This window comes from Wasmannia auropunctata, unplaced genomic scaffold (genome assembly GCF_000956235.1).
Source record: "Wasmannia auropunctata unplaced genomic scaffold, wasmannia.A_1.0 LD335973.1, whole genome shotgun sequence".
Classification (NCBI taxonomy): Eukaryota; Metazoa; Arthropoda; class Insecta; order Hymenoptera; family Formicidae; genus Wasmannia; species Wasmannia auropunctata.
The window spans coordinates 591069-611948 of record NW_012026917.1 but is presented as its reverse complement, the minus strand read 5'-3'; the positions used below and the strand labels follow the sequence as shown (position 1 = coordinate 611948).

General features: G+C 43.3%; 1 protein-coding gene across 1 annotated transcript in view; it reads left to right on the top strand.

The window, feature by feature from the left end:
* Positions 1-13787: 13787 nt before the first annotated feature.
* LOC105454879 (zinc finger protein castor homolog 1-like) overlaps positions 13788-20880 on the top strand; it is a 79381-nt gene continuing 72288 nt past the window's right edge. The window contains exon 1 of the mRNA XM_011697819.1: positions 13788-15083. The gene's annotated coding sequence lies outside the window, so the exon portion shown is untranslated. The remainder of the gene's footprint in view (positions 15084-20880) is intronic.

Here is a 20880-nt window from a genome sequence, read left to right as displayed (position 1 = left end):
TCTGGGGGGGGAGTTATCTGACGCGGTCGCAAATCGCCGCGATGGTGGGCGTAACCGGCGATTCCTTTTTCTGCGAGGTGGTGAACTCCGCGGTAACTTCCGCCGAGCTGTTTTGCGACAGGAAATTAGAATAATTCGATGATACGTAACTGTTGCGGCCAGAGCCAGAGGGGCGGCCTTCATTTGAATATCTGTATAATCGGAACGTCGTTGGGGCGGAACCAGAAAACGGCGGAGTCTGCCGTCGACACCTTCGCACCCTCGTTTCTCTAAGGGATACGTAAAAAGCTTCCTTGCGACTTCTTTTGGTCCTTCGTCTCCGCTATACTTAGGCACGATAACAGCTTTTGCCTCCATTACGAAAAAAAAGGTTCATCTTCTATTCTACACGTTATCGAAATTGAGAGTACGTCATTATTTCTGCCAAACTAGCCGATTATTATGAAAATTAACAACTGATTCGCGAATTTAAATTTAATCTAAATTTAAAAAAAATTTATAAAATTAATATATATAATACATTGAATAAGAATTGACATTATAAAACCAGAAGAAGAAAAATTGTTTCCGATTTTAATCTAGACATGATCTTTTGAGCCGTTCTTTTCCGCGAAGAATGAGATGGAAGCCTACTCCTTCTCGAATTCAGCGTTATACGTATTTTGCCTTGTGCATGGGCACGAGTCTGCCTAGCGAGTAAGGAATTCATCAGCTAAAGGTTGGCAAACGCGCACCACCATAAAACCAAGTGATTTACGCCCGACACTTTATGGGCTACGGCCAGACGCCCCGACTTTACGAATTTTTCGTCGATTTTCGGCCGGTGTTGCCCGTGCAACAGTCGCGCTCGTTTGCTGGTCAATTCTCGCGTAATCTAAGGATATTTTATTCAATCCGATTGCTCGAGAAATTGCGCAAATATCGAAAGTAACGATTAATTATCTTGATGCGTTTAGCATTGCACAGAAACTATGAAAAATTTTTTTTTATATAGTCTTGATTGTAAATATAAAGCATCTTCACAAATTGACGTAAACGTTTTATATCCAACAAAAAATAAATGAAAAAGCAGCTTTATTGAAAAATAATATTTATTTTTATAACAAATTTAATATTTTATTAGTCTTTCTTTGGCTTAAAAAAAACGCAGTACATTGATGCTTTATATACTTACGGCCAAGACTGTTAAGATTAAAAATTTTTATTTTTCAATGTTTTATGTAGAATTTTAAAAAATTTTTACTTTGCAATAAAATTATTATTTTTAAATCTTTATTGCTACACGGAAAAAACAATTTTGCTGGATCCAGATTTGAAAATAATTTTTGTTAAATAATCAAAATAATTTTGTTGGAAAATCAAAATAATTACTAGAACATCAATACGTTTTATAGCAATGCTTATCATTTTTAACATTCCAGCAAAATTTTTTGATGGTTCAACAAGAATTAATTTTAAAGATCTGTATTCAGCAAAATTTGTAGACCTCTCAATAAAATCGTTCTTTCCGTATTCTAATATTGTTGTTAAAAAAAGTTAAAAATTGTATTGAATAGGAAATATCTTGTGCTCCTCGTATTTTAAAGTATTCTTCCATTCTTTAATATCCCAAGTATCCAGCGGCGCCAATTATTAACCAATTAAGTCAACGTTTGTTAGTTTAGATTAATTAAGTTTATACGTTGATCGCAGGAGCGTACGCCAGTTTCGTTGAATCATAAGGCTTCCAGAATATCGATAAATTGCGCGTCTCTCCCTTGCTCTTTCTCTCGATCCTCTTTTCCGTCTGCCACTTTCGTACGACGGTGGTGTGTGTTCCTACATAGATATATGTATATCCACACGCTTACGCGCCTCCGCACTCTGGGAGCCGAGTAACCGGAGAACTCGAGAAGACGAGCGCGGTCGTCGATCGAAGTCTCGTCCTCCTCCTTGCTGCGCTCGCTCCGCTGCGTATCTTTATTCGCGTCGTATAAAAAGGCGAACGGCGAACTTTCGTGTCCGATACAATCGGCGTCAAAAACGTAATACTCCACTGAGAGTATACTCATAGAGAAAAAAAAGTTCAAACGTTTCGGTAACGTTTCGATCTCGCAGAAACGAGTAAGAGCCATTTTCGCACGCTATCGACACATCTTATAAATCTCGAAAGTCCACTTCCTCTCTCTCTTCTCTACTTCTGTCTTTCTTCCGCCATTATTATTTTTGCCCGTCCGCTGTGAAATGAAACTTTCACACGCGCGAAACTCTTGCTCTCGCTTTTTCTCCTCGCGGCAATTAATTGACCGGTTTAAGGATTTTTTGTCCCATCGAATTTTTTTTTTCTCCCAGAGCGGAGACCCTCGATGGTCGATGGGCCGAGAGGATGAACGGAGCGAATCTGTCAAAATATTGTCGACAGTTCTGTGTATTGTCGAACGATTTTCCGCAGGTTACGGCGGATCCATGGGAGGAGGAGGGGAGGAGGGGTCCCGCACGGAGGGGGTCTAGTCTGGGTCAACATTTCGGACGCCGGGTACGAGGATTGGGACGATCCAGGGGCAGGCCGATAGGTCAAGCGTTAACCGCTCAATTTCACAGACGGACCCCCAAGGAATTTCCTCGCTTCTTCGGAGGCAGGTGCCATTGTACGCCCATTTTTCCTCGGGCTTCCTTTCATCGGGCCGCTTTTCACGCAGGAAGGACGTATAATGGCAAAAAATCGAACGTTTCAATTTCGATCGAATCATCTTTAGTTTTTTTTATTTATATCGATTTAAAAAAAATCGACGAAAAAGTTTTCCCCAGTGGAAATGATTTGTCGATAGCCTCTCCCTTGGCGACGGTCTTCGCAATAATTCAAATTGCAGAATTAGATCGTTAAAAAAATTTCCGGTATTATTTATCATGTGTAAAAAAAATAGTTTAGAAAAATATTCAGAATTTCTTTCTCTTTTCTTTTGGAAATGTTAAATAAAAATTCGATACCGTAAAGAGTTAAAATATCATTAAGCCCGGTTCGCTCGATTCATCCTCGAGCATCTCTGTTCGCATCTCCGGTTACCAATACAAAACGAACGGCGCATAAACGTAAAGGAAATTACGAGGGATTAAAATGATAAGAGTGCATAGAGGCAGTACCGACCAATAAAAGGTCATTGACGTCTCACTGGCGAATACGGCATGTACAATCGCCACGTTCACATCACATCCACGCGTGCAGCGTCTCTTCGTCAATAAACATGCGCGTAACGCGATATATAGTGCATGTATATTTGTATATATATATATATATATATACATATATTTAACCAACACATAAAATTATCCATTAAAAACAAGGAATACAGCAGCGTTGAATGTATACGTACGAAGTTAAATTTATTAGTGAGTGACTTCGTTGACGTTATTCTTAACTGACAAATATACTTAAACGTCTCTTTTCTTGCGCGATTGCGAGACCTTTTAAATGAATCTGTTTTTACGAGGACGCTCGTGGAAATATCTTTTAAGTTTTTAGTCCGGCTACGCCAAGTGGATTCGATGGAAACGGAAATATACAAGTACCTCGGGGCTATATACTTTCGAGTTCAGCGTACAAATATGGTCGAAAATAAACGATGCAACTCGAGAAAAGGTTTATTTTTGTTTGCATTCTCAAGAGACGTTTCTCTGAATTCCGGATTCTAATATTTTAAAAATATTACCTTATTATTAAAAATATTACCCTAATTGATCTTAGTAAATTTCATTAAAATCTTGTAAAATTTTATTTGTTGCATACTCTTTTTTATGATCTTTTGTCTTCGCGTAAAAATTCGATGTCTCATATAGCGGAAACATGCTGCAAATTAGATGCGTTCAAAAGGATGTAGCGCGTTAATAACACGCGCTTTTTTAAGCATGCGTACACAATATGTCACGTGTTTTCTTCTCTCTTTCTCTCTTTTTTTTTTCTTATATGAACGATTTCTTATTGTTTCGTTAAACTTTTCAATTAAATACCCTATTGAACTCGTATCAACTCCCTGCTTCCCGCATTTTATCTCCTGCCTTTTCCTTTTTCTCTTTCCATCTTCCTCATCCTCTCTATCTTTTTGTCGTGTGATTCTGGGAATTTAAAAATGGGAAGGAATTTCCGAAGACAAATGAAGGGAAAGGGGAAGAAGATGAAGAGAGGAGGAAGAGAACGCGAAAAGCGAGAGAGAGGGAGAGAGAGAGAGAGAGAGAGAGAGAGAGAGAGAGAGAGAGTGAGAAAGAGCAGAAAGGTGGCACGTACATACGTGTAAGTGACGTAGGCAGAAAGACACGTGGTGGGTGTGAGCTACTGGTATTTTATTGTTCGCTTGGCGTGATTTGTGGTGTTGTTGTGTTGTCGTTCGAACGGTTGCTCTCTCTCGTTATACGGGGTGTACACAATCCGGGGTCGGCTCATAGACCATTTCTTGAGTATAACATGTACGGTGATTCCGTAACTAAGTCTCTCTCTCTCAGCTACGGATAACGTGCGAGATATCGTAAATGTAAATCACACGCCGGTCGTTGAATAGTTTTATTCCGCGTTGGCCAATTTCCAAGCCCGCCCCCGGACATTTTATCGTCCGGCCGGCCGACCGGATGGTCATGGTACATGCGCGTTTTGCGCCGTGATAACATTAACACCTGCGACATCCAGACCGCGATTGTAATCGGTAATACCTCTCGCAGAAATGCCCTGCCCGTTGAACGGGCCCTGGAACACGCGCGATAATGCGGCATTCTTAATAAGAACAGCCGGATAGACACGGATTGACTGAGAACCAGTTTTCCCGTCCCGTAAAGTTTGTCGCGCAGCGTGTAATGACGCAGCTCGGAGGGAGGAAGCGAGGAAGTACTCGTAATCGCGAAATTCGAGGCGACCGCGCACGCCGGAGCGGGAGAATAATTCTAGAGGCGCGCGCATAAATAGAGGAACCCCGCGAGATAAATTACGCCTCGCGATAGAGCGGCAAACTGGCGGACGGATAATCGGGATTTTTGAAATTAATTGCCTCGTAACGTCCGTTTCCCGAAAGGCACATAAAATCCCCGTCGAGGCACGGACCCGCCTCGAATATAAATTACGCGTTCCTTGAAACACATCGCGTTTTGCTGTCCCCCCCCACTTGCGCGCGCCCTCTGATCCGCAGGGCTACAACCAATATGCGGTACTTTATACATTGAAAACATCGCAAGACTGATACGCAAAACTGTCTAGAGATACTTTGGTCGCTGACACTTGACACGAGATTCGTTTTTAGTATTTAGATGCTTAAATCAGTCACATAGCATTCACAAGCGTGCATGGAAAGAACGATTTTGTTGAAAGATCTAAAAATTTTGCTAAAAACATCTGAAAATAATTTTTTATTAAATCATCAAAATAATTTGTTGGAATGTTAAAACTGATAAGCATTGCTATAAAACGTTTTGATATTTTAGCAATCATTTTGACTTTCACATAAAATTATTTTGATTATTGAACAAAAATTTTTTTCAGATCTGGATTCAGCAAAAGTGTTCTTTCTGTGTGGATAGATTACAATACAGAAACGGTATCAATATTTAAAAAAAACTTTTTGCAATTAATGTATGAATGATTTATGTTATATAAATTTAGAAAAGTAAATTTAAACAATGTTTAACATTTAACACTATAAAAAAAAAGATTTTGCGCATTTAATATCAATATCTTCAAATTTTTATATATCGGATATCCCAGGATTGATGGTATTATTTGTTTAACGACGAATTGGTCGAACAAAAATATGGATGCTTAAAACGACTGGTCGCAATCCTAACTTCGGCCGAGAACGCGCGAGCATGCCCATCGCCAATAACGATATGACGGGACGCACCGATAGTTAGCTCGTTGAGAAGGCAAATGTACGGAGTAACCCTCTTGCTTCATCGTTACCCTCCCACATGATTTACAGAGACGAATTTATAGTCTTATTTGTGAGGTAACGTCGTTGCCAGTCGGCCCTTAAATTCCGTACGCTCCGATACCTTTCTCCTTCGCGCTTCGATATCGGGACTTTGGTCCATGCCGTTGACTTATGAGATGTCGTGTCTTTGTTAAGCAGTTTAACCTACAATTTTACCTCTTTAACCTACGACAGTTTGAGCAACTCCCGTGATTGATTTAAATTAAGGTTTACAAATTGCTGCCAGAAAATGGTACAGGTTTAAGATATTTTATTTCATTCAGTTAGATTTTTCAAAAAAACAAAAATATATATATATATTCGACATTTTTAATCCCTTTAAATACCATGTATCTGTGACTTTGTCACGCCAAACACGCGCAACGTTCTTCCCGCACGCCGCACCGGTCGGTGAGTTAATTGTCGAGGCGGGGGAGGGGGGGGGGAGGAGGGCGCAAACTATACGCGTGTGCATTTTCTGTACACATGCTCGCCGAGGCGATGCGCGCTCGCGGAAATAGCAGAGAGATGAAGTGCACACACGCGGCTTTACGGTTAATCGTAAAATAACCGCTCGTTTCCCCGCGACATAAACTTTATCGGCCGTCATACCGCGAAATCGAGTCCCGCGCGATACGGGCGGAGAGAGACGAGCGGCGAGCGCGCGCGCGCGATACTTCTCCCATATACTTCCGCGAAGTTTCCACTTTCTCGCGGGGACGCGACCAAGGCAATTCCGCCGATAAGGCCTTGATTCGCCACAGCCGTGGGAATCGATTTGACGCTCGTTACATTGCGACGGAGGTCGCGCATACCTGAGCGCATGCCCGCGTATATATACCTCCGCGCGCGTGTGCACGGGTTTTACGCGTATACGCTCGAGTATCGCGACTCCTCTGGCTCTGGTATCGATTGTTCGCGAGCCGAGAGCCAGGTCGAGAGGGATATCCCGTTTCCACGGGACACATAATACTCGCATTCCCGCGGACCTCCGCATTTATTTCTTCGCGCCGCGGCCGCGGTATTCCGCGCGTCGAACCACTTTACGTCTCCGCGCGATGACGCGAATGCGCGGTTCTAATCCCAAAACACATTCGGTAAAAATAGATCAGAGAAATCTTCATCAGAGACAAGATGAATATAATTGAATTGAATTCTTTCGTCGAAATTCGTTGACACAATGATTAAGATAAAAAATTAAGTCCTGTTCGGTTAATTATCATTCTAACGTGCTTATAAACGGTTCGTAGATCGCTTTTAATTACTGTTCGTTCATCGCGCAGTTTCTTTCGTTCGGACAGCTTGCGGAGCAATAATTTCATCGACCGGGAGACTTCCTGGTCGAACTCAGCGGGCGGATTGATGGGTCCGCGTCAGCTAATTAGAATTCTCTCGCATTCGCGATAAAGCAGGATCGCGCTGTTGGTTATTCCAACGGAAGGCAGAGAGGAGAGGAAAAAAAAGAGATTCATGAGAAACGGTATACCGACCAGAATCGAGGATTTGCGCCCGCAGCCACGGTGACCGTTAGAAAGAGCCTTTTAAATCGCGAATTTGGATCTCCTTTTTTTACGATCATTATCCGTAACGATCGTCATTAAGACGTTCTACAAACGGTCGATTATTACACAGGAAATACTAAAGAAACGCGCGATTATTAGTTTGATTTTCTAACGCCTCGCGCGACCACGGCATTCGAAAATCGTGACGACTTTTACGAGCTTTTATTACGAGCTTTCGGTGCCGTCGAGTTGGCTATAATGAATCCCATTGATTCAATAAACGAGCGTATTATCACCGAGTACGAATGGGTTCTAATGGGATTTTAACCCCGCATCGTACGATTTGTTGTTTTGGCGGTGTGGTCTTATTTTCGTTAGATCCAAAATAGACAAACTTGGAAGCCTCGCTTATGAAGTCTCGTTTTCATGGTAAATAGTGTGAAAATAAAATGCCGAATTAGCAAAACAAAATCTGCTCTCTTGCAATTTGTACGAATAACAAATAAAAAAATATTTCGAAACGCCTTCCCGCGCGGTGTCTTCTGTCATCAATCGGACAAGCGCTCGCGCGCGCTTGGAAGGGAAAGAGATCGGAAGCGGAGCAGCAACGGCCACGTGTAGCGCCGGCGAACAAAACATTAGCGAGTGTCGACGGCGAGGAGGCGAGGAGGCAAAGGCAAGGCAAGGCAAGGCAGAAGGCAAGGCGAGTCGTGGAGTCGTGGTAAGGCGAGGTGAGGCGGATGTGGTGCTGAAAGACAGCGGGGTCGTTACTTAATTCCATGCGTTCGCTTAAATAGAACGACTTAGACTTAAGGTAGTCTGCAAAAATGAGAGAACACGCCGTTGTAGGAGAGCCCGGCGGACTTGTTATTCGCATACGCGTACACGCGTTCCACGAGAGAGAGAGCGAGAGAGCGAGAGAAAAGGATAGAAGGGGGCGAGAGCGTGAAGGTGCGTGCGCGCGCGCGCGCGCGCACGGATCCCGCGCGACGTCGGGGGTGCCTACTGGTTTTGATATACGAGCACACTAATACACGCATCGAGCCGGCGTTACACGCGTGAGTCATATCGAAAACCAGTCTTTCAGCCGGAGAGACGCGTACGCACACCAGCGCGAAGCGACGCCGGCGTGCGCGCAGGCGGCGGAGCGGGAACGGCGAGAGGAGCCTTTGAATATTTCAGGCGTGCTCGCGAGGCACGCGTGCGTGTATGCCGTTACGAGGGCGTGTGAGTAATCCCACCAGTGTGCTCCTCGATCCGGGGACACACACGTGAGATTAAAATCCCGCGGTGTGTGCGTGTGTGCGCGCGTGCGTGTCGATTATTAACGCGCGTCGGTATGCGTGGCGCGCCGACTAGATTTGTTACCCGGTTTCGCGAAATTGTTTTCTGAATCTCCAGAATGACGATCGATGAGCGCGGGAGACGCTTGTCTGGTGACAGTCCGATGTCACGCAGCTCGTAAGAGCATTTATTTTCCATCATTTTTCGAACTAAAGGCATACCAAAGCAGAACCTAAGAGATGACCGTGACATTTCGAAAGAGCGTGTGTATATACTTCGAACTTGAGCAGTAGTACAACTGTGATTAATGGGAAAGGGACTAGAGCATGATCGTACTATATCGAATCGCTTTTTGCGTGATACTATATTTTAATTTCAGTCGCTGACATACCGTTTGCGAAAGCATATTTCTATCTGTTATCAAGCCAATACCCAACGTCTCATAGAGAAAGTTATTTGGTTCTCTATGCTCCTTCGTCCGAGACGAAGTCGGTAAATAATACGCTACCGTGGGATGCGATTTTCGCAGGCGTGATTATTGATCGATGCGATCGTGACCGCCGATGCGGATTTCTCCATTTGTTTAAGGAGAATAGCGAGCATGATTGCTTTGATGAATGATGGAAGGTAATACGCGAGTAATGGTTTTACTGCGAGAGCGGACGAAATTGCATGTGCACAGGCCGGGATATGAGATCGCGTTGCACCAAATACGAGAGACATATTAAGTGTATGAAACCTGACCAAATGACGTGAACAAAACTGAATTTATAAATTTCCAAATTGTACCAAGGAAATACCGCTATCTTTATGATATTTAATTTGCTTAAAAAAATTGATTTTTTATATAAATACAAATACAATAATCATATTTATAAGTACAATAATCATATTTACATTACAAGTTACTGACCACTTATACAAATTAGTACAAGCTGGTTTTTATTAAATTTTTTGTACGATGGGCGCATGTCCATAAAACTATGTACTTGACAATAGTTGTTTCTTTTTTTAAAAACTAAGTAATTTTGTATAGATCATTATTGACGCAAGATTTAATTTACTTGAAAATTAATTATCATACCTTTTGCAAACGCGTACGTATACGAGTTCCAATAAATATAAATGTGGACGAACCTTGCGTAATTTTTCGCAAATTCTTGGAAAGATGACGCGGACAAAAATCGGTTGGCGAGTCGATGCGCCTGCGGAGATTGACAACGCGAGCGCGAGAGACAACGCACAGCAGCGGAGCGAGCACGCGGCCGAGGCACGAAGACGAGCAGCGTATCCACCCACGACGTGGCGCACTGTAACGAGGCTACAGTCCATTAAGTGCGTGCGGCTATTATGGCTAATGCATTACGAAGCGATAAAAAACGGGAACTATAGCGCAGCGCTCTCCGCCGCGCCGCGCCGCTTGCGCGCCCGCACCCGCGCGCGCGCCCGCGCACACTCTCGAGAACCGGACCACATTCCATGTCGGACGAGTACGAACGCCGCTTGTGCCTGATGCATTGCTCCGAGTACAACGCTCGTAGATACGTAGCCGGACGACACGCGCACCACTGCAAAACGCATCCCAGACGCGCCGCACTCGCGACATCCAGTCGCGACGTTCCGTCCGATTTACACGCTGTTCTACACGCTGTCCGAAACACACACTCCTCCAGTGTCCATCACTTGGTCCTCGTGAGAAAGTCTGTTGCATTTAGAAAAATGGGCTATCAACATGCCGATATTTTATGATTTTAGATTTTAATCATCGACTTCCTTCCCCATTAATTAAGTGCATTGTATTTTCAAATTTTTAATCGTCTCGATTCTTTTTAAACTTGATACAAGAAACTGATGATAGGAAGCAGGCAGCTAAGAAAGATTTGTCAAGATGACATCTGGCTTATCTAGGAATCCCGAAAATGAGAAGGGGTGGGATAAGGGGGGACACGGTGAGAAGAATGTCGAGACGCGGAAAGGATACGACGGAGTACACGGTAAAAAAGACGAAGCGCCACAACCCTTTTCCTTTTCCTGTCCCTCGCGCACGGAACCACGGAAACTACCTTGGAAATTCGACTCTAAAAATATTCGTCTTATGGAGTTTCTCCGGTTTTTTTGACCGTGCTGCCTCCCTACTCCCCGGACTCTCTTTTTTGTCTTCCTACCCTCGGGAGACGCGCATCAACCATATGGCCCGCGAGGGAGAGATAAAAAATTCATATTTTCACTGGAAGGGCTGAGACTGTGAGCGGTATTTTTAAACTTTAGGGAGAGTGCTCCGAGAGAGCATTCAACTTTGGTTTGTCTTGCCGGATTCTTCAGGTTTCCGTAAATCCTTTCCTTACTGATCGTCAAGACAAAAAAAAGTTCTATTAATAAAATTATCACACATGGGTGTCTAAATTACAATTCAAAGATTAACTGAATCACTACGCATCTGCCGTTAAAATGTAAGCAAATTATATATATTTTTGCCCTTCGATAATTATTACTCTCACATCATGTCTTATCCGTATGTTTTTATCTATTGGAACAGTAATACGAAGCAAATGGAGCCGGATGCCGGTTAGACCTGAAATTGAAAATAGCTCTTCCATTCATCCCTCGGGGCGGTCTCGGCGCCGTCTTCCGTTATTTAAGGGTTTCTTTACGCTAATAGTTTTCTCACACGATCCTCTCGAAACGGTAAAACCCCTTTTCACGGAAATCGAAACCCCTTTCGGAAGCCGTGCGCGAACGAGTTAAATTCATTGGCACATTACGCAAAATCACTACGCGGTCCCGCAAGGTATTTTCGATACCTGGGGAAACACGATATTTTATTGGTGGATTAAGAGGACCCTTTAAGAAAACGCTGAAAGAGTGGCAGCGAGGGAGAACGGCGTCACCGTTCTGACCTATTTTCGAAGGGTCCCTGCACTTCAACCCTTTCGTGACCTAACGGGAACGCCACGACATTTTTCCCACATTCTATTTTTCCGAAAATCGACTACCTGATCATCAACTGGTTGTTGCCAGGATCCAAATAGGGTCGTTTCGTAATACGGGTGTAACCGGTCTTCCTATTTCGAAATTTAGATTTGGCTTTTTCATGCGTATAAAATTAGAAAAATTAATTTTATGTCTAAACATTTAATTATAAATTTTGAATATTAAATCCTTTATAAATATTTTTAGTAACTAAATTTTCTATGCAAATAATAGTGTAAATAGTTAATAACAACAGATTATAGAATACAGTTGGTAACGTTTTACTTTACAAGAAGAGTAATATAACGCGTTATTTTATCTACTAATGAGTAATCTGCGCGGAATTTCCATAAATCGACGAGATGCGTAATACTGGTAACGAACACCAGCACAGAGTAGAAATATAGGAATACAAATACGAACAGAGCGATAATTGTGATAAATGAGCGCGTTAAGAAATCAAAAGGCAGAAGAACGTTCACACGACGGATTGGTATAATCACGTGAATCAGGCCCATTTTCGTTCATGACTCTTTTCAGCTTTAATCATTCTTAATCCCCGTTACAAGCTACCCGCACGATGTAAATAGCTCGGAAACGTCAATCTAAAAGTTGGAAGGGATATTAATGTCGCGACGTATCAGAAACATAACGGGAATGATAACAAGTACGGAGAAGAAAAGAAGAAAACTTGTAAAAATAATAAACTGTCTTTTCTAATACTTTCTTACTATTTCTTCAAAAAATTTATTAAAGCAATTTTTTTATTTAACGAATCAATGGTTAATAATACAATATTGAAAATAGACTCTTTGTTTATATTATTTAATAATGCTAATTGCTTTGCTGTAATTAAAGCATAACAAATTTATCTTCAAAGTTTTGAGATGTCGGCTTTTAAAGTTTTATTTTTAAAAAATAAATTATTTTGTCCTGCTTCGATATCCTTTAAATGCATCCAATTTCTGCGACGCCCTAGCATCTCTAGTTTTCTCTCAATTAGCGACATCCATAGAAACCCCGAATAATCGTCACCCCTGCGAAACGCATCGGCGATAAGCATCAACGGCATCGTAAAAACCTTTGCCGGGGGTAAAAGTGGGAGTGTCCTTCGAGGGCACTCGAATGACGTCATTGGTCGACAGAACTTTCCCGTGCCGGGGTGATTCTACAAGGGTGGAAAATTAATGCATTCCAAAATTGTACTCGTACCTTGCTATTCGCTAATTGTAATAGAGTTAACAGTTTTGCCTCTTTCTGTATTATAGGCTTTTATGTAATGAAATCATGACGTTGAACATTGTCTAGCACGAAACGTATAAAAAAATTTTATAAATGATTAAATTATATAACGGTATCAAAATAAATTCTTTAAAATTATGTTATATCGAAAAGAAAATTGATAAATACATTGAGCTAATTTTTTCATTACCAAAAGTTAATTTAGAAGAATTATTAAGAATTATGACAAATTGACCTCGTCATGCCATACATTGTTCTTTTATGACAATGTGAAAATAATTTACTTACTATTCCGAGATAAGTTTGTTAACCAGCTCGTTAGCAAAAGGGTTAACATTTTTCACGAAACTACCCTCACGGGACCACCCACCCACACGCGCGTGCAGGCGCGTCTCGGCGGCAACGTGCAGAGAGGTGCGTGCGGTTCGCCAGCCGGTGGACGAATGCGTGCGACAGCGGAGCCAAGGAGTGGAAGAAGAGGAAGGAGTTGCTCGGCGGTGGCAGAACTCCGTCTCTTTGCCCCCGTCATCGTCATCGTAACCGTGTGGTGGTACCGCGACGATGTCGGGGGCCGACGGGAAAGAGGCAGCAACGTGCACCGTCGGGGGTGGGAGGCGGCGGAACGTCGGGCGAAGGCGGGGAGAATGCGACGCGTCACTGCTCTCGACGGGGTGGGGCAACCTATGGATGGTAGATTGGTGGGGGACCCTCCAAGTCCGCGGTCTTTCTCTGTCCGGTGAAAGAGGGGCCAGGGGAAAAGACACAGCGTGTTCCCTCTCCTTCCCCCTGTGTTCCTCCCCTCTCCGCCGTCTCTGTCTCTCACCCTTTGGAGGGGTTCAGTCATCTCGCGCCAGTCGAGCCACGCGCACTCTCCTGTCTTGATATTCTTGGCTCGCTTGGAGAACCACCCTAAGATTCTGGAGGCGACGAAACAGTTGTTATCATTGCGAGGGTGGCGACCCTTGTCTGCCACGTCGAGGGTGGTGGTAGAAGCGCGTGGCGTGCGAATTTCCGCGAGCTTGAGGAAGAACGCGAAACGAACCGCCCTCTTCAGACGTGGAGTTCTGAAGACCACCCCCACTTCTTCCCCCTCTCGATCGAGAGCGCGCGCGCGCGCGCGCGCGAGCGCGTGCCTCCCTCTTCGTCGCGGGTGCTTAGACAGCCTCGAGAATCGAAGACACACGGGTACCGAGTTTCACGGGTGGAGAACCCGCGCGTGTCGTCTCGAAACAACCGAGGATTCGTCAAAACGACAGTTTTGGAGTATCGCGATAACGTGGATCGACACAGGAAACGACGTACTTGTCACTCTGGTGCATATATTTAATAGTAGGGGGACCTTGATTAAGTCTACGTCAGTGCCGTTTGACCGATGTCTGTTGTCGCCATACACACCCTTTCCAGGACCGAGTTATCGAAATATATTTGTTATGTACTAATTGATATTTATTGATGTAAATAGCACTTACTACATAACTGTCACCTCTCGACTCCTCGCGAGAGAACGATCCTCCTCTCACGTCATGATGAAGTAGATAAATTAAATTCAAGTTTGTGATAATCTCCAGTCAAGAAATTACATCCAAAATAGTGCACTATGAAATTTGGCCGTCGGGACAAAAATCAATGGTGGTTGGTTGGGAGGATCGACAATCATTCGGGCTGACAGAAGATTACGAGGAGTCGATCGAGAATGTCGCATGGTCGCTTGAATGCTTCCCAGAATTCGAGGATCTCGAGTGACAACGTCCACATTCAGGGTAGCACGGGAAGTGTTCGATGAGGGTGGAAGTGATCTCGGTGGGAGATTTCGAAGAGGAAGAAGCTGGCGCGTGCTTCGTGTTCCTCGCGAATCAGGACTCCCCGAAGACGTCTCGGAAAGCCTCGTGACAAGGATCGACATTAATCCCGAAGACTCGAATCTGGATCGGTGTGAGTGATTCCGCCAGAGATTCCGCGAGTTTGGTGCGTGAGCGACATTGAATTGTCACGTTTTTCCAAAGTGAACGGACTGGAGCCGAATAGCCGGGGGTGAATTAGTGTGGATAGTATTATCGCGACTGGTTCGCGAATCTCGTCGCCGAAACGCACGTCAGAACTATGGTGATGTGGACGGGAGTGATACGCGGCAGGAACAGAGATATCAATTAGAGAGCAAGAGGTAAAGTTTTGTTTCCGGTTCTTACAAGCGATCGATCGATGTCTTACTGCATTAGCCTTAAGCCATTAATTCGAGGAGTGGGAAAAACTGCTGGAAAATTCTGATGTGTAAAGTTCCGAAATAATTTTCTATAAAGAAAAAGAAAATTTCCTTTATTCAATATACCCATATTCTGTTAGAAATACATTACAGTAGTATTTATCGTTTACGTAAAATTATTCTTAAAATTTAAAAATTTGAAGTGTGTAATTAATTTCTTCATTTACTAAATTAAAGAGGGACAGAGACAGAAGAGAGGAAAGTGTGTTAACTTCTATTTCTAATTTCTATTTAATCTTTTAGATAATAATTGATCTTTCTTAAATTCCTTTTTATGTTTTTTCTTAAATAATTCATGCTTAAAAGTATCACTAAAGCATACGTACGTTGAATTATTTAAAAAATTTTTAACGAATCAGCAGTTTGTTTCTCGCGAAACTGTATATATTAACCATAGTTGCCACTTCGCATCGTCTTACTCCACGTTGAAACAAATGAACGGAGTTGTGTTTCTACCAGCGTGAACATTTCAGCTCGATCTCCTCGCTATTTTCCGCATTCCTGCCATTTATTTATGTAGCTTATAGCCAATAAGCGTCATCCATAAACTTTTCTTGGCCGAAACAACGTTAGCGACAATGTACTTAAATTATGCCGCGCAGCAGAGTGATGGGTTGTTACGCGACGTTTCTCTAAAGAAGTTGGCAGCTTCCTTGCCCCGATTGAGCACCGCGAGCTTTCCGCGCGAGCTTTCTGAAGCGCGTCGCGAGAGAACGAAATTAGCTCGTCGAATTGTTCCTGACGATTTCGCTAAGTTTGCCGCATAAAAATCCCGTTTGGAAAACTCGCCGGGCGTGCCAGCGCGAGTTCACTCAACGCGAAGTTTCACATTCGAATGCGGATCGATTAGATTAGGCAGAAAGTATTACCGCACGACAAACTGTTTCAATATTGACACCGTTTTCCTCCCATTACATTATTGTGATTCGACTTTCGATTTTCTCTTCCGTAAAACTGTATCCTTACTGTTTGGCGTAAGGTACAACAGTACAAGGATACAGTCGACGTTTAAATCGTCCGTAGTCGGATAACACAGTCGCGACTCGAAAAAAATTATCATCCCGACGTGGTACATCGACCTTCCTGCCGGAATTTGCCCTCGATCTCCCGACAGGAAGGTTCTCGAGATTATGTCACTTCCTTTTTTCTATTTTTACTTTTTTCTAGCGAGAAAATTACCGCCGTTTCTCTAGGTCTATTCTATATACAGCATCTCATTTTCATCGCAGCCTTACGCTGTTCCATAAATGTGTGTCATGAACGTTCCGATCTAGCTATCGCAATAAAAATATAATATACTCACTACTTTTGATCTGTTAGCGCATCCTACCGCAACACTTTTATTTACAGTGTGATTAACGTTATTATCTTGCCATACGTAAACGCTAATCAAACATGTAATATTTTATGCGTCTTTTTATGCTTCTGCTGTACAGCATTGTAATCGCTTTGCGGCAAAGATTTTTTAAAATTTTTATTTCGATGGTAATATTTAAAAAATATTGAAACAGCACATCTTAAGAACAAAAGAATAAATTTACATATCATCCAAAGAATAAAAATTTTCAAGAAGAAATCCATAAGAAATTCATAAATCAAGAGGTTAAAGAGCGAGGAAACACGCGAGATAAAACGATGAGAGAGAGGGAATCGTGCGTGGATCGATCGCATAATCAAGAGGGGAGCGCACAAAAACGAGACAAAAAAACCAAGAAGATGTGGCAGACGTAATGAAGGGAGTAGGATGCCGCAAGGAAGAAATGAAGAAATCAGGAAAGGCGGAATAGGAATTGGAAGGAAGAAGAAGAAGGTGAAAGAGGAGGAGGAGGAGGAGGAGGAGGAAGAGAGGAGAGGACAGAGGACAAACCCGGGGAATCGTGTATACGTTGATATACGTTGTAGGGTACAGAAACGGTGGAAAGAGAGGAAGAGAAGAAAAGGGTCGAGTTGAACGAAGAAACGCAAAATGGGGGAGAGCTCGAGGAGAGAGATAGAGGAAGGGGAAGAAAACCACGAAACAATTGGAGAAGCGGAGGCGGCCGCATTTCATGTTGCCTGGCATCGGCTCCCTTTAAAGAGTCTCTTGCTTTTTGTTAGCTCTTCGAAAATTATGATTGTTTGTCCGCGAGATTTACTGCTCGGAGGCTCCCCCGACGCGCCGTGTGTGCGCGCGAGCGTATGCGTGCGGAGTGCGGACGTGTATATACGTGTGTGTGCGCAAGACGCCCTCGAGGAGCACCGCGATCTTTCGCTAGACCGCGGGTCAGGTCCCTCCGGGGCGGAGGGACGGTTAGGAACGATAGGAACGCCGTGAAGGTTTACCGAGATTAAAGAATCGAGAATTTACAGCACACTCGCTACTAAACTGGTGCTCACCGCGCCCTGCGCTTCCCTCTCTCTCTCTCTTTCTCTCGCTCGCCACTTTTCCTTGTCGTCGCTATCTTAATTTGCTAAATTAGCCGCCTGTTTGAACTAAGAGATTTTGCTTTGTGCCGAAAATGAAACTGCGCTGAGGCTGCTTGCGTTACGCGACGAGACGCAATCCGCGCGAGAAAATCACTGAGTTCGCATTCGTCTCGTCTGGAAAATTAATGTGTAAAGTGCAAGTCGAAGAGAAAAATGTTTTAACTTGTTTTCAATCACAGCAAATTGCTTATGTACCATTGTATATGCGATTCCAATCGAACGTATTATACCATGCATGGTTTTCTGTGCTGTAGCCGAGGCGCTGGGGCGTTCATTGATTATTCACGGATTATTGAGACGTACCGACCGACCGTATGCGGGCTATAATATCGGGAAAGAATTTAATTAAATATTTATCAATATGACATCTGTTTTTATGGTATCGGAAATATAGTCGTTGATCCAAAAGATTTTCGTCCGTCAAGAGATTTCAATTTCTCTCGAATGCGTGATTTTTCTCGGCATTTCCTTGAACACGACTTCCAACTTGGACCGCAATGCATTAATTCCATGGGACACCTGTTGCCGCATTCGAACTTCCCCGACTTTTCGCCGCGCGCGAGAGTTTCCCCACGGGAATCGCTTAAAGTCTCTCTTTTAAAGGCGCGACGAATCTTTATCCGCGCCGAGCTACCGAGTCCGCTCGGGAACACGAAACATCCAGCTGATTTATTCGGGATCTTATTGTGGCTGCATAGCCGAGAACGGGCCAAAGACTCTCGGGATGAGAGCCCGACCGAACGGCGCGACTCACCAAAAAGCGATTCCTCCTCCGGCGCGGCGCGCGGTACGGATCGCTCTATAAATTTCACGAGTCTTTCGAACCCTATATTTTCTCGTTATCCTCGCGTTTTGCACGACACGTTTTATTAAAGTACGATAATTTTACGAGGGTCGGCCGTCCTCCTGCCTCGGCCCTCCGTCTCTTCTTTTTCTTCCACGGTTCGCCGCGTCGTCGCGCCGCCGCCGCCACCGCCGCCGCCGCCGCCGCCGCGCGCAGATTATCATCTGCTTTTGTTTACAATATTTCTGCTCAAAACTCGAACTTATTTCTACACCTCCTCCCTTACCTCTTTTTATTGTTCACATCATCGTCGACTGCAACTATGTATGCTAATTTTGTTAATTATGTGCGAAGCCTTCAGTCATCGGCTGTTAAGTACACTCGCGCGAATATAGTGTCAAATTTTTTAAGCGTTTAATTGCGCGTAGATTTTTATCTCGTTTATCTGATATAAATATATATACGATGCTAATTAAGACCACGCGCCCGTGGTGTGGCAGCGAAACTCGAAGACGTGACGCGTGATATGTCGATGAAAACGCGGGGTACGATATAATCTTCTGTGCTTTTAATAACGCTCACACTCGCGCGCGAAGTAATATATTCAATTTTACTCGCACGTGGCTTTGTTATCTGTGATGCAGATACACGGTATAGTGTTAATTACGACGATATCGCCGTATGGAGTAATACTTTAAAATACGTATGTTCACCTATACTTAATATAAATAACTAGGTTGACAGTTTGTCTCTAATTAAAACATATAAAAAGGAACGTAAACTCGTGCCTCACGCCGAGTCGAAGTAATCCGACTGGAAAGTAATCGACTTAATTAAACACCGATAATTTTACTACTTGTGCACGCGCACGTTTAACGTTAAACTTGAACGTTTAATAATTTTAATTGCGCGAATATCATCGCCGCGCGAAACATCTCGGTGCATCGTGATCGTCATCATCGTCGTCGTCGTCGTCGTTGACTTCTCGCGTATATGTCCGACCGTGCTTCTCCGAGGCAGCTCGGCAGTAAAAGGTTTAAAGTTTTTAATACTTTCAGTTGTTTTTATGGCGGCTGGCATTTGCTCTTTTTTATTGTTTCCCCCCTTTCCCCGCTTATACTCTTTCCCACTCTCTTTCTCCTTTTCTCTATCTCTCTCATTCTTTCTTTCTTTCGCCTGCTTTCTCGACGAAACGAGCGTATCGGAGGAAGAGAGAAAAGAGGAGATTCACAGTCAGCCCTCTCTGATGTACGACTCGGCGGTCCGCGTGAAAAAAATCCCATAAACCAGTAAAAAAGCACAGGGTCTCTGGGCCAGGGGAGACGGGCGAGATGGACGGAGCGAGGAGGAAAGAAGAAGAAAGACGCAAGAGAGAAAGAGAGGAGAGAGCAGGAGAGAAAGAGGTTCCAGTATTGCCAAAGGAATTCCTCTTATGACGAACCACGCGTGATTTTCTTTCGTCTGCCTCCTTCCCACCTCTCTCCGTCTCGCCGCGGCTTTACCCGACAGTTCCAATGCGCGTTTCTTCACCTTCGTTTCGGGCCCTTTCTCTGCTTCTTTCCTCCTCGCTTGCCTCCTCTCGTCCTATTCTTTCGCGAGTCTTAATCTCTCGCATCTGCCTATCTAATGGCGTCTTAATTAGCCATAGTAATGCCAGAGAGTTTTATGTCTTGGACGGTGCAAACGGGAAGGAAGTAAATCCTAACTAACGCGTAATCTCATCTTCACGTAAATTCTTCTTAACTTAACGTTTTTCTTTTCACTTTCTTGTATTGCATATTTTATATTGTTGCGAAATGCTCGTAATGTCAAAGGAATTTTTATGACGAACAAGAAAATGTTTTAAGATGATTTTCCGAGAAAATAGCAATTATTCTTTCGGGAAATCGATCGATTATTTCAAATTTTTCGACCTTATAGTTCGAAAAATCGCTTTTCTTCGTACAGCTATCTTCTTCTTCTTCTTCTTCTTCTTCTTCATCTTATCCCGTCTGCTTACAACCCAATCATTCGTCAAACCGCACAGGCCGAATGGGTAAATTAAAAAGCGAAGACAAAAGCAGGTCATATGACAAATGACAGACACATGTGCCATCGCGCGTTTTGCGCTTATTATTCGTGCCCGTCTACACAGACTGGAAAATATATTCTCTCTCTGTCGTCTTAGCGTACACTCTCCTAAGACGTATTTGCATAATTAATTTATTTAGATGTCAATCCATATATTTTTTTCTCGGAGACGTTGAGACATTTAAAAGACTCTCGAGAACCGCTCGTATTTCTCACACACACACATTAAATTCTAATTAAATTTCAATCATATATTAATTTAATTTTAAAAATAAATTGCTATTCTGAAATAGCGATTAAGACAGTTGATCTTTTCGCAAGAATTCCATGTATCCATATCACTATTACAAAACGAATGACATCGTCACTCTTGACGAC